Below are 12,053 nucleotides of genomic sequence, written 5' to 3' on the forward strand. Positions count from 1 at the left end.
GTGTGGGAGATCTGGAAGAACCTTGTGGCTCCTGGCTTCAGACTGGCTCAGCTCTGGTCATTGTGGTCATTTGGGGAGTGAACCAGTGGATGGAAGATCACTCTCTGGCTCTACCTATCTCTGTAACTCTGTCTTTCAATTAAGTAAATCTTTTTTTTAAAAAGTAGAATATGGGAGGCCAGTGCTGTGGCTCAGTGGGTTAACGCCCTGGCCTGAAGTGCCAGCATCCCATTCAGGTGCCAGTTCTAGTCCCGACTGCTCCTCTTTTTTTTTTTTTTTTGATAGGCAGAGTGGACAGTGAGAGAGAGAGAGAGACAGAGAGAAAGGTCTTCCTTTTTTCCGTTGGTTCATCCCCCAGTGGCCACTGCGGCCAGTGTGCTGTGGCCGGCGCACCACACCAATCCAAAGCCAGGAGCCAGGTGCTTCTCCTGGTCTCCCATGTGGCTGCAGGGACCAAGCACTTGGGCCATCCTCCACTGCACTCTAGGGCCACAGCAGAGAGCAGGACTGGAAGAGGAGCAACCGGGGACAGAATCTGGTGCTCTGACCGGGGCTAGAATCCAGTGTGCCAGTGCCACAGGCAGAGGATTAGCCTATTGAGCCATGGTGCCAGCCATCAGCTGCTCCTCTTTTGATGCAGTTCTCTGCTATGGCCTGGGAAAGCAGTAGAAGATGGCACAAGTCCTTGTGCCCCTGCACCCATGTGGGAGGCCTGGAGGAAGCTCCTGGCTTTTGGCTTTGAACTGGCGCAGTCCTGGTCATTGCAACCAATTGGGGGGTGAACCCTCAGATGGAAGAACTCTCTCTCTGCCTCTCTTCTCTCTGTGTAACTCTGACTTTCAAATAAAATAAATAAATCTTTAAAAAATAGAATACAAGAAGCATAAATTAGAAGGGTAGTTATGAATGGTAGGAAGGGTATGGTATTCAGTAGAAATAGAATTTTTAGATGAAAAAAATCTTAGAAATCTTTTTGTTGTTGTTGTTGCTGCTAAGTGAAATGGACACTATGAGAGACAATGACAGGATCAGCCCTTGTCTAGACTGTTGAGGAACAACTTACTATTTTATTCCTTTTAGTATTTTTGTTGTTGTGGTTGTTGTTGTTGTTGCTCTGTTTGTTCTACATAAGACCACTGGTTGAACTCTGTAATCAATGCACAATCATTCTTAGGCATTTAAAATTAACAGAAAAGTGATCTATGTTAAACATAGGAGTGGGAATAAGAGAAGGAGGAGATATATAGGTTGGCACATGCTCACTCGGACTTACCTCCAATGGTTGAACTAGAAATGTGCCAGGGGATTTCAAATCAATCTTACCAAGGAGGCAGGTACCAATGCCAGTGCACTTGGTAAAGTGATAAGTATAAATACACAACCGATCAAAAAGATAGGGTATGTGTCAAAGAGATTTCACAAATAAGATCAGTGTAAGCAAATAATGAAGGATAGAATTAAAAGGGAGAGAATGATCCTGCAGGGGAAGCAGGACACACAGCAGACTCATAGAATGGCAAATGCCCAAAACAGCACTCCTGCCTCAGAATCAACCCTTGGGACATTCGGATCTGGCTAAAAGGTCCATGAGAGTCTCACAGGCATGGAAAGCCATGACAGAGTGGCAAAAAGCAATCTAAATGAAAGACCCTGGTGAACAAGACCCCAGCAGAAGGAACAGGCCATCAAGGAGAGAGGCGCCTTTCTCTGAAGGGAGGAAGGAACCTCCACTGTGACACGGCCTTGAATAAACAAGTTCAGAGTCGGTGAACTCAAGGAACTTTCATAGCCTAGACAGCTCATAGCAAGAGTCTCGGGTGATTGATGACGTCATAAATAAGAGTGCCAATTGTTAAATCAACAACGGGAGTCACTGGGTACATGCTCCCCACATAGGATCTCTGTCCTTAATGTGTTTTATTATGAAACTTAAAAACACTACTAGTTGAACAATACCCTATACCTTGTGCGGTTGTGTGAATGCAGCCTGTTGAAATCCTTGCTTAGTATATATACTAAGTTGATCTTCAGTATATGAAGGTAATTGAAAATGAAACTCGATAAAGGGTGGGATGGGAGAGGGAGAGGGGAGGGCCACGGGAGGGAGGGAGGTTGGGGGGGAAGCCACAACAATACAAAAGTTGCACTTTGTAAATTCACATTTATGAAATAAAAAATTTAAAAAAAAAGAAATCTGGTGTGTGTGTATGTAGACACATGTATATGTCACTTACCTTAGAGTGACAGCTGCCCTTGTGAGATACAGTACTCAAGCCCTCTTCTACCTGACCCTGGATAAGCAAAGGGCTCCCCTGTTTGTCTTTGGTCACTCTTCAGGTGCTTGTGAATAGGTCTGGTGGCAGGCTGTTCCCAAATGCATGGAGATTCATGATTAGAGTCATCTAGGAATGTTGGGAAAGACTGCAATGGCATATCTCTTTTCTCTCCCCAGTTTGGTCTCCTTAGTTACCACCATGTATTTAGGTGACAATGCAGGAAGATACACCAGTCTCTGTTGAATTTATGACAATGCAATTGCAATTGAATCCTATGAATGGATCTTCCTTTATAAGAAAATGGGCAGCCTCCCATCTTGGCCTGAGACTTCTAAATACATCCAACATTAGTTCCAGTTTTATTTTATTTTTTTAAGATTTATTGATTTATTTGGAAGTCAGAGTTACACAGAGAGGAGAGGCAGAGAGAGAGAGGTCTTCCATCTGATGGTTCACCCCTCAATTGGCTGCAATGGCTGGAATTGTGCTGATATGAAGCCAGGAGCCAGGAGCTTTTTCCAGGTCTCCCACGCAGGTACAGGGACCCAAGGACTTGGGCCATCTTCTACTGCTTTCCCAGGCCATAGCAGAGAGCTGGATCACAAGTGGAGCAGCCAGGTCTTGAACTGGCACCCATATGGAATGTCGGTGTTTCAGGCCGGGCATTAACCCCCTATGCCACAGTGCCAGTTGCTCCAATTTTATTTTGGTAGGACTCTTGTCCAGCTATAGCAGGCCAGAGAATAATCAATAATGTCTTTCCGGCTGGTGCCATGGCTCATTAGACTAATCCTCCATCTGCGGCACTGGCACCTCAGGTTCTAGTCTCAGTTGGGGTACCAGATTCTGTCCCAGTTGCTCCTCTTCCAGTCCAGCTCTCTGCTGTGGCCCAGGAGGGCAGTGGAGGATGGCCCAAGTGCTTGACCCCTGCACCTGCATGGGAGACCAGGAGGAAGCACCTGGCTCCTGGCTTCGGATGGGCACAGCGCAGTGGCCGTAGCGGCCATTTGGGGTATGAGCCAACGGAAGGAAGACCTTTCTCTCTGTCTCTCTCACTGTCTATAACTCTCTCTCTCTCTCTCTCTCTCTCGCTCCCTCACTTTCTAAATCTGTCTGGCAAAAAAATAAAATAAAATAAAATAAAATAAAATAAAATAAAATAATTAATAAAATAATATATTTTCCAACATTTACATTAATATTTCTTTCTCCATGAAGGATTTTCCTACAGAGAAGCAACATGAAAGACTTGATTTTTCTCTTCTATTTCATGGAGTTGCTAAGGGAATAATTCTCTCATTAACCATTGGAGTGATTGCAGTGAATTTAAGTGAGTGGTGAACACAGGAGATGGAGCTAAGTGAAGGCAGAAGTTCACAGTGCAGTGGGGAGACAGACACTTCTGCAGTAAGCTCAATCAGTGTTAGAGGTACATGGAGAAGTTGAGCAGCATTGAGTGAGGAATAAATGAGAGGGTTGGATAGAAGAGCAAGAGGGAGTTATTCATTTGTGGTCACCATTTTATACTTAAAAATATTTTCTGGGATACATTAGAACATTTGGATAAATTCTTTTTTTCCTCTTTCAACATTTTGTTTATTTATTTTCAGTTTGTATCCAATGCTAATCAATTCCATAAAAAGATGAGTTACTATGAATCAAAGCACAATTACAAAACACATATATAATCCAAAATAGAAGGACAGTATTTAGATATGAAGCAAAGTCACGTTCATTCACACACACACAGTGGACTCAGATCTGGCCAACCTGGTTGTTCCCAGGCTGGTTTGTAAAGATGGTAAAATGTGACTGTGGAGAATAAGATTTCTGCCAAAGCACTCTTGGAGAAGACATTTTCTTCCTAGTACACAGCGTGTGGCTTCAGGGACTAAGTACAGTTTATGGCCCACTAACAAGAAGAGCATTGAGCCTTGTGGGAATGTTGGCTTCCCAAAGACATGCAGCTGCTTCCCTAGACATGCTTATCTAATATGTCTTCCTAAACATGTTTCAGAGAAACCTTAGAGTTAGATGAGCACATGCATGAGCTGTACAATATATGGTTCTAATCCTTATCAATAAAGAAAACACACCGGTTTAGTCTGGCAGCACTTTTCAGAGGAACAGTTCCCATGTCCTGTCTCTCCTTTCACTTGCACACCCCAACATCTGGTGCCTGAACAAGGACCCTTGGCACAACATGCAAGGGGTGGCTCACCACACCTGGCAAGGGTACAGAAACATTGCTCATCTCTTCAAGATCCTGGTGAGTCATTAAGATGTGGAATTCCCTGTACCCGGTGCAGTGGAAACATAAAGCTAGGCTGCTTTATCTCCTTTAGAAAGAGGGACACTCTTTTTTTTTTGGACAGGTAGAGTTATAGACTGTGTGTGTGTGTGTGTGTGTGTGTGAGAGAGAGAGAGAGAGAGAGAGAGAGAGAGAGAGAGAGAGAAATATCTTCCTTCCATTGGTTCACTCCTCAAATGGCCATCACGGCCGGCACTGCACCAATCCATAGCCAGGAGCCAGGTGTTTCTTCTGGGCCTCCCATGCGGGTGCAGGGGCCCAAGCACTTGGGCCATCCTCCACTTCCCTCCTGGACCACAGCAGAGAGCTGGACTGGAAGAGGAACAACTGGGACTAGAACCCAGTACTCATATGGGATATCAGCACCACAGGTGGAGGATTAGCCAAGTAAGCAACAGTGCTGGCCCCATGAGGGACACTCTTTACCAAAAAGTAATTGGATGCTTGCTGTAAAAAAAATTAATAGTTGCTATCCTTGGTACCCTGATGAAGGCACTTTAAAAGTAACTGATTGTTGGTTGGCACTGTGGTATAATGGGTAAAGCCACCACCTGCAGTGCTGGCATCCCATATGGGCACTGGTTGAAGTCCTGGTTGCTCCACTTCCTATTCAGCTCTCTGCTGTGATCTCTATGGCAGTAAGAAGATGGCCCAAGTCCTTGGGCCTCTGCACCCATGTGGGAGACCTGGAAGAAGTTCCTAGCCTCTGGCTTCAAATCAGCACAGCTCAGGCCATTGTGGCCAACTGGGGAGTGAACCAGTGGATGGAAGACTTTTTTCTCTTTCTCTCACCTCTCCTTCTCTCTGTGTAACTCTGACTTTGAAATAAATAAATAAATCTAAAAAAAGTGAGAGAAAGTTGGTCAAAAATAATATCAGGAGCCTTGAGCTCCTATTCTGTTTTTGCACATGTGATATCTCTGCTGGGATGCCATTAGTAAGGTTACAATTCCCTTGGCCACTGTCCTCAGCCAGGAAGGTCGGTCAATGGGCTTGTCCCCACTGCCTCACAGAGACCTCTGCACTTTCAGCATCTGCTGTTGTGGTGGTGACATCTGAGTCCCCTTCAGGTGTGTCAGCAGTGCTAGGTAGGCTTCAGCAAGGCAAGGAGCAAGGGGAATCACCAGGGTTAACTGTTTGCCCTGTAGCTTGATATGAAAATACAGCTCCCTGGCATGAACATCTTCCTTATAATGTTTACAGAGGGCTAAAAGAGGGCTTAATGGAGTACAAGATACAGAGTTCTTAGACAGTGGGCATACTGAAGGGAATTGGAGAAGGATGTGAGATGGTGCCATGGAACTGGAAAATTTTAATTAAAATCTTGGTTACTCCAGCCCAGTATACTGTTTGGGCTCAGGAATAGAAACTGGGCTTCTGTACAAGTCATAGATTAACTAAATAACAATGTCCCTACCAATTTTGAGCAGTTGCTAAGAGAGGGAGTGTATTCAGATCTTGGTCGACAAGTTGCTTATCCTTGAACGAAGGCTTATGTAAAAATTTCTAATATTAATTAAAAGCATGGAAAAAGATTCTTGATGTTAAAGACTATCCACTTTTTTTCTACAGTCCATCAGGGACTATATGTCCATTGTGGATAGGCTAGAAAAAGCTATTCGACATCAGGTAGATAATCAGGAAGTGGCAAAATATTACTAAAACAAATGGCTTATGAAAACGCAAATCAGGATTAAAAAATGTTTTAAAAGCTGTTGTCTCCAAAACCTGAAACTACGATGGCAGAAATGATTAAATTCCTTCAAACAGTACAGACTGAGACTTACAAAACTAATTTACTGGCTGCTGCCTTTAAACATCCTGATAAAATAAAATACTTTGGCTGTGGGAAGCAAGGTCATTTTATTATTTCTTTTTCTTTTATTTTTTAAAAAAGATTTATTTATTTACTTGAAAGGCAGAGTTACAGAGAGGCAGAGGCACAGAGAGAGAGGGCGAGAGGACTTCCATTGGCTGGTTCACTCCCTAGATGGCTGCAATGGCTACAGCTGTGCTGATCCAAATCCAGGAGCCAGGAGTTTTTTCTGAGTCTCTGAAGTGGGTGCAGGGGCCCAAGGAATTGGGCCATCCTCTACTGCTTTTCCAGGCCATAGCAGAGAGCTGGATTGGAAGTGAGGCAGCTGACACTTGTACCAGCACCCTTATGGGATGCTGGCACTCCAGGCAGCAGCTTTAACTGTTATGATACAGCACCAGCCCCATCAAAGTCATTTTAAAAGAAACTTTCTGTCATTGCCAAAATCAGTTACTCAACCTTCAAAAAAGTGTCCAGGGTCTGGAGCTGTGGAATAGAGATCAGCTCTCTGCTGATCATTTTAAGAGTAGTTAATTTTGTACTGATGGTCCTCTTCCCCACTTAATGCTGTATAATTGGTCAGACCTGGTTAATGCCACTCTTAGGAACATTGGTTATTATCCTCACCCTGTCTTTTATGACCTTGTCTAAATATGAGCAGAGTCGGCAAACTTGGAAGCCTTCCATAGCCTTGGCAACTCATGACGAGAGCCTAGGGTGGTTACTGGTGCCATAAACTAGAGTATCAATTTGTTGGGTCAACAACAGGAGTCACTGTGCACTTGCTCCTCATGTGGGATCTCTGTCCTTAATGTGCCATACATTGTGATTTAATGCTATAACTAGTACTCAAACAGTATGTTTCACTTTGTGTTTCTATGTAGGTGCAAACTGTTGAAATCTTTACTTAATATATACTAAAATGATCGTCTGTATATAAGGAGAATTGAAAATGAATCTTGATGTGAATGGAAGGGGAGAGGGAGCGGGAGAGGGGAGGGTTGCGGGTGGGAGGGAAGTTATGGGAGGGGGAAGCCATTGTAATCCATAAGCTGTACATTGGAAATTTATATTCATTAAATAAAAGTTTTAAAAAAAGAGTAATTTTGAAATTATTTCAAACTTACAGAAATACCATGAGTGAGTCCCATTCATTGAGAATGCCCAGTCATTATCATTTTAGCACTTTTGCCCCTGATCCAAGATGTTTCTGCTAAGTATAGGGTGGTCCCATGATAAAAAGCATATGAACCCCAATTTAGGGAACCAAAATAAATTCCTCACTATAACCCAATCCACAGAACTATTACATTTTTTCCAACTATGTTAAAATATCTTTTCTCCCATTGTGAGTCAATGTTATTTTTCTAGAATTCTCCTTGACACTTTTCTAATATGAAAACTCTTAATAAGTATCAAGAGCAGAGATGACTCAAGCTGGGTCTATCCAGTGTTCCTTTCTGAGAAAATGTGCGCCCTGTATTCTCATCAGAAGCTCCCTGGTCTGCTGCTGGGCTCTCCTCAGTCTTCCATCCATTCCATGATGCATGCTATCAACTTGGTATTTAGTGAATTTCTGCCAGATTGATTCACATGCAACATTTTAAGGATTTATTTATTTATTTTGAAGGCAGAATGACAATGAGAGAGGGAACTATATCTATATCTACATCTATATCTTTTAAAATGATTTATTTATTTATTTGAAAGTCAGTTACACAAAGCGAGAAAGAAAGGCAGAGAGAGAGAGAGAGAGAGAGAGCGAGAGAGAGAGAGAGAGAGACAGGTCTTCCATCTGCTGATTCACTCCTGAATTGGCTACAACAGTCAGAGCTGTATCAATCCAAAGCCAGAAGCCAGGAGTTTCTTCCAGGTCTCCCATGCAGGTGCAGAGGTCCAAGCACTTGGGCCATCTTCTGCTGTTTTCCCAGGCCATAACAGAGAGCTGGATCTCGATATCTCTCTCATCTCTATCTCTCTCATCTCTATCTCTATCTCTATCTCTATCATCTCTATCATCTCTCTCTCTCTCTTTCTCTCTCTCTCTTTTCTATCTCTATATATCTATGCTGGTTCATTTCCAAAAGAGTTACAAGCATAAGTTCTTTGTCAAGCTGAAGCTAGGATGAATGACTGTTTCCTGGTCTTCCACATGGGTGGCAGGGCCCAAGGACTTGGGCCATGTTCTGAAGCCTTCCCAGGTGCATTCACAATATGCCTGATCAAAAGCAGAGAAGCTGGGACTTGAAGCAGCACAACAGCACTCTCAGGTGGAATGCTGGTGTGGCAGGCAGTGGCAAAACTTGCTGCACTACAGCATTTGCATATACTGTGCTATATACAAATTTTTATTTCTTTTTGGAATGTGTGGACTTTTATTAAAAATATTCTAATATTATGACAGTATCCTATTTCCTATAAAATTTTCATCCAGTACCTTTGATATTATTTTTAATTATCAGCACTTTATGAAATGCTGGTGTTTTAATTCCCAATATTGTTTCTTCATTTATATTTTGATCTAGCATCAAAGCTAAGGGCTCACTCTTCTGTCTTAGTTATTGTGTCATTATGTGCTATATCATTGTGAGTTCATAGATTCTTATCTTGTTAAAGGTATTATAGTCTGAAATTATGTGTTCTGATGCTCAAGTTATTCCAGATCCTAGTGGAATCCTCTTCAACACACCAAATTAGGGTCCCAATATGTACAGTTGGTGTAAGTGCCATCCTAGGATAAAATATTCACTAATTCTTATCTCCCTTCCCTGAACTGCATTTCCCTTAAAGCTGTCATTTCTTTCTTCAAATCTTGTTATTATTAATGAAGATTTACAATTCAACTGTATCCTTCAATGTTTTCTCTGGAGATGTTCTTTAGTACTTAATTAAAAGGCCATTTTACAAACCAAAATCTCATCAAGTCACACTCCTCTTTCAACTGTGTGGATGGTTTCCCACTGACCTTTGAACAGGGACCATAGGACTTACTGTGGTCTTTAAAAAGACAATGCTATGGGTAGTACTCTATTAGGTCTTGTCTACCAGCTGTCTGCTCGCTATTCTCTTCTTACATGCTAGGACTCAGAAGGCTCCCAGTTGTACCACAAACTTTACAAATTTCCTCTCAACCTATCCAAAATTACTAAAAGTTCCAAATGTGAGGCTAAACTGTTTTTTTTTTAATAAAAAAGATTTTATCATTTCATTTGAAAGGTAGAGTTACAGACACAGGGAGAAACAGAGAAAGATCTATCCACTGGTTTACTTCTAAATAGCCACAACAGATTGATCTGGGTCAATCTGAAGCCATGAGCTAGAAGCCTGGGGCTTCACTCTTCTCCCCCACATGGATACAGGAGCCCAGGCATTTGGGCCATCTTTGACTGCTTTCCCAGACCAAAGCAGAGAGCTGTATTGGAAGAAGAACAGCTGGAACTTGAACTGGCACTACAGGCAGAGGCTTAGCCCACTATGCCACAGTGCTAGACCCTAAGTTTTTTTAAAATAAGATTTACAGTATTTTAAAGGCAGAGATAGAGAGAGAAGGTTGCAGGGAGAGATAGAGATCTTCCATCTGCTAGTTCATTCCCCAAATAGATGCAGTAACAGGGAGATGGGTCATAATGGAGCAGCTGGAACTCAATCCAATGCTTACATGAGATGTTGCATTATAGGTAGTGGCTCCATGTGTCAGCTACTTCATTTCTTCTTTCAAAGGAGTTCTCATCTCTAAGTGATTCAGAAAGATGTACCAAAGGACCTTTGAGGTGGTTATGATAAATTATCTCTTTTAAACTTTAACTTCCACAGAGAACACACAGAGAATTCCACAGTTGATAACTAAATTATAAACCAACACAACCTCATTCCTTGAGAGTGGCCTAACTCAGAGGAAATGTGTAATGAATACTAATCTCTGGGTAAAAAGAAATGATCATGTCCATAAAGAAGATTGCAGTATAGCTCAGCTGAACAGACAAAGGATAACATGATACTGTTAGTCAATAGCAACACAAAAATGTAATAAGTGATTATTTAAGATGCCTGATATTAAAATAATGCACTCAGAGAATTTCATCATTACAGCCTCCATTTTGGACTACACCTTCAACACTATAAGTTTCTATATCACTAGCAGCAATGTGGGTCATGAAATATTGTTGCTGAGAGAGAGAAGACAAGAAGCAACTTTTAGCATCAGTGACTGGCACATTAGCAAGACAGAACTTCTGCAAGTAATTGAAATCCATAACTAACAGGTTTATTCAAAACTTCATTTTCTGTGAAAGTGAAATTAAGAGAAGAGATTTGGGACAGAATTCTTAAAGATACGTGAAAGAAGGTTATTGAGTGGTACGTAACTTGGCAAACCCGCAGCAGTAGGTTTTATATAAAGAACAGATCACCCATAAACAGCTCACTCACACCATCAGAGTGCCCAATCTTGGTTTCCTTCTCTTCAGCTTCATCTTCATTATCAGTAATTTTATTCATGTTTTAGAATTTAGTTCAAATTGAAGGTATAATCAGAGGATATCACTACTCCTAATCTAGGTAACACTAGTGAGCAAAAATACAGTGGCTTCAATGGAAAAGGCTCCCACCTTTCAGTGTTATGCCAAACTTATTAAAGAACACAATACTGGCATTTTTACAATGACGGAGTAATAAAAGTCATTAGGGCAATTTATCAGGTTTATAATGCACATCAAGAAAAAGTACTGGCAGGGTGTGCAGGTAAAGAGCACAGTGTGCAAATTGTTGGACATTGTCAGGCAGAAGTGAGAAAATTAAGACAAACTATGCTGGGTAAAAATACATAGGAACAAAAAGATTTCAGCAGGGAATGTTAAGCAGAGAAGCACCACATGGAAGTATGGAATCATTGTTTATTTGTTGGATGCCCTATTCTGGGTTCACAGCTGGGAGGTAGAAATACACTTGGAGACACAGAGGTCCTTGATCCTCTTCATGATGACTTTTACCCAACCAAGACAGTATTCTTAGTCATTCTCACATGGAAGCAAGTGTCTTTATGCCTTGACCTCAGCTGTGGGCTCTTTCAGTTATGCTTCCTCCACTGCTGGACTTAAGTATCCCACAAATGGAGCAGATTTTCTTCCCCAGCAGAGCAGCTGGGGACAACAGTGGGGAATCAGATGTCAATGATTGTGAAAATGTAATTGACCCTACAGAGCCCTCTAGTGGTGAATAGTCACATTCAAATGATTTTGACCCATGATATATCCCAATAAGGACCCCAGCAACACTCAGACCTCCTGGAGTTAATTAAACCAAAGATGCTCTCCAGTTAGCACACCTTCTCTTGCTTGTTATTGAGAGAGGCGCTTGCGGACTTAATCTAGGAGAGCTTCCTTGTCAAATGCTTTGACCCCCAACAGGAGAGTTCTTGCACACAGTAATCATAAGCCTCTCTCCCTGGTCCATGTCCTTGGATGCAATGTGGAAGGAAGGAAGGAAGGAAGGAAGGAAGGAAGGAAGGAAGGAAGGAAGGAAGGAAGGAGAAAGAAAAGAAAATTGCATTCTGGTGCAACTCATGGGTTTGCTGTAAATTTAGGTAAAGTGGGGGCCGGTGCTGTGCCATAGTCATTAAGCCTCTGCCTGTGGCACTGGTATCCCATACAGG

General features: G+C 42.1%; 1 pseudogene; it reads left to right on the forward strand.

Annotated features, from left to right (window-relative positions):
* Positions 1 to 10,446: 10,446 nt before the first annotated feature.
* Positions 10,447 to 11,621, forward strand: LOC133755630 (BRISC complex subunit Abraxas 2-like; annotated as a pseudogene).
* Positions 11,622 to 12,053: the final 432 nt, after the last annotated feature.

Source organism: Lepus europaeus, unplaced genomic scaffold, assembly GCF_033115175.1.
Source record: "Lepus europaeus isolate LE1 unplaced genomic scaffold, mLepTim1.pri SCAFFOLD_66, whole genome shotgun sequence".
NCBI lineage: Eukaryota > Metazoa > Chordata > Mammalia > Lagomorpha > Leporidae > Lepus > Lepus europaeus.